Source organism: Tursiops truncatus, chromosome 12 (genome assembly GCF_011762595.2).
Source record: "Tursiops truncatus isolate mTurTru1 chromosome 12, mTurTru1.mat.Y, whole genome shotgun sequence".
NCBI lineage: Eukaryota > Metazoa > Chordata > Mammalia > Artiodactyla > Delphinidae > Tursiops > Tursiops truncatus.
The window spans coordinates 69,950,704-69,953,105 of NC_047045.1; positions in this window are offsets into that span (position 1 = coordinate 69,950,704).

A 2,402-nucleotide genomic window follows, 5' to 3' on the forward strand; every position below is an offset into this window, starting at 1 on the left:
ATACATGTGGAAAGAATGGCAAAATTAGAAAAGCACCATTTGACAGTCATCAGAAAAATTATATATTTAGGCAACAATTATCAATAGATATAAAAACTAGTAGGAGAGATTTCAGGGAATAATAGGATATTTACACAGTCTCAAAATATCTCCCTCCAAATTACTTCTTAATTAGAAAGAGAAAGACGGTAACTTGGAAATGGAGAAAACTGGCAAATATATTTTTATCTAAATGATTGAGATAAATGACACTGTAATGGAACAAACTGGCACCATGCAACTATTGATAGATGCACAGAGAACAGAGCATCACTCCTGTGGTGTTACTGCCAAAAACACACAAACTGAATCTAATCATGAGGAAATTTGGATACATTTAAATTGAGGGAATTTCCACAAAATAACTGGCTTGTTACCCTTGCAAAGTGTCAAATGTCATGAAAGAGCAAGACTGAGAAAATCCTCAGGAAATCCTCCAGATTAAAGGAAACTACAGAGACTTGACTTTTGAATGGAATATTTGAGCTGGAATTTTCTTATACTATAAAGAATAAGTTTGGGACAATTGATGAAATTTCAATAGGTCTGTAAATTAAGTAATAATATGGAATAAATATTAATTTCCTGATTTAAATAATTATATTCTGATTAAGTGAGAGAATGTTCTTTTTTTTAGGAAACATACACTGACATATACCTAAAAGGTGATGAAACATCATATTAGATACTTTTTCTCAAGTTGTTCAGAAAAACAATTTAGTATAGATAAACAGTGTGAGAGAACAGGCAAATGAGTTACCATTTGGAATATCTGGGTGAATTATTTGAATTATTCTTGAAAATTCTGTGTTAGTTTGAACTTATATTAAAATATAAAATTAAAAGGAAAAAAAGTTCTCTATAGAGAAGTAAATCTACTTTATACCCACATACATATCTGAGTTATTTTCTATGGTATAAACCTAAATTTGAGAGTTCTGTTTAAAAGACATGTAGATTTTCTATTTTAATGCCAAATTACTCTCCAGAGTTGTTTCATCAATTTATATTTCCAGCAATGTACAGAGTTCCTAAAATTCTATAACTTTCCCCAAACCTGATACTATTACACTTAAATGTTTGCCACTCTGATAATTATGAAATTATTTTGATTTACACTTCTCTGATTAGTCTTGTTTCAACATATTTTCATGTGTTTTTAGACATTTGAATTTTTACTTCCATGGATTGTCTATTAATATCTTTTGCCCATTCTTAATGTTTTCACTGTCTTCTTATTGATGCCTGTTTCTTTCTATACTATCTTTATTTCATATGTAAACTGTTTTTAAAAAATATATACATGTTTGTCTAAACATTTTTACCTTTGTCAGAATAAGGGTGTACAGGCTGAAAATATCAATTAAAGCTCACCATTCATGAGTCATGTGCTGTATGGATGCTTGGGGGAAGCTGAGGTGCCATGGTTACTCTGCAGCTCATTTCAATAGTAGCACTCCTCAGTAGATTTTTTTTTTTAATTATCTTCAAAGCTTCCTATTCCCTGATTCTAAATTTTGTGGTAAAAATGTCTCAACATTATCAATTCTGAAAATCCAACAGAATAATTCATTTCTAATTCAACCCATTGCCTCCTGGAAGACATGTTTAAATAACACTCCTAGCAGTTTGTGATTCTGTTTTAAAGTATATGTCCCCCTCCTCACACCTTCATGAAAGGTTAGTACAGAAAACTGGTTTTAAACGTGGTGATTTGATGGTTATGGATTTAAAGGGACGTAAAAACCCAACACAGTTGTTTTGGAATACAAGCCAACCGATCTTCATTTTTCCTAAAAGATGTAAATATAATTTATAAAGCTTGATGTCCACAAGCTGAATGAAGATTTACAGAGGGCAGTAATGAACACCTTCAACACTGTACTTCTAAATGAAGTATGACATTAATGGGAACCATTTAATGCAGTTCAGCTCTGCTCTGATGGTCATTTTAATTGGATTGCTGCTGCTGTGAATAGAAAAGCTGCTGACAATGTTAGAAAAACTGGGCTTACACTATAGTACCACCTATGAAGATGTTGGATTTGAATTTGCATGTATAATCAGTCAAATTCACTCATCGTATCCCTCTTTCAGAAGTGCAATTTGATTCAGTGGTCTGCCAAAAACACAGTAGCTCATTGTCAATTCTGTGGCTTACATTCTGATAACAAAAGTCCTTTTCCTGAACCAAACTTCGTATCTGCTTGCCTGCTGTGGCTTCTGGTTACATCACATAATTACCAGACAGTCATTTCATCCTAAGGTGAGGCTCTCTATTGTTGACTATGAGTATTAAATGAGACCAGAGTTAAACACAAAATTGAAAAAAGATGAAGTTCATGCCAGAGCAGAAATGACTG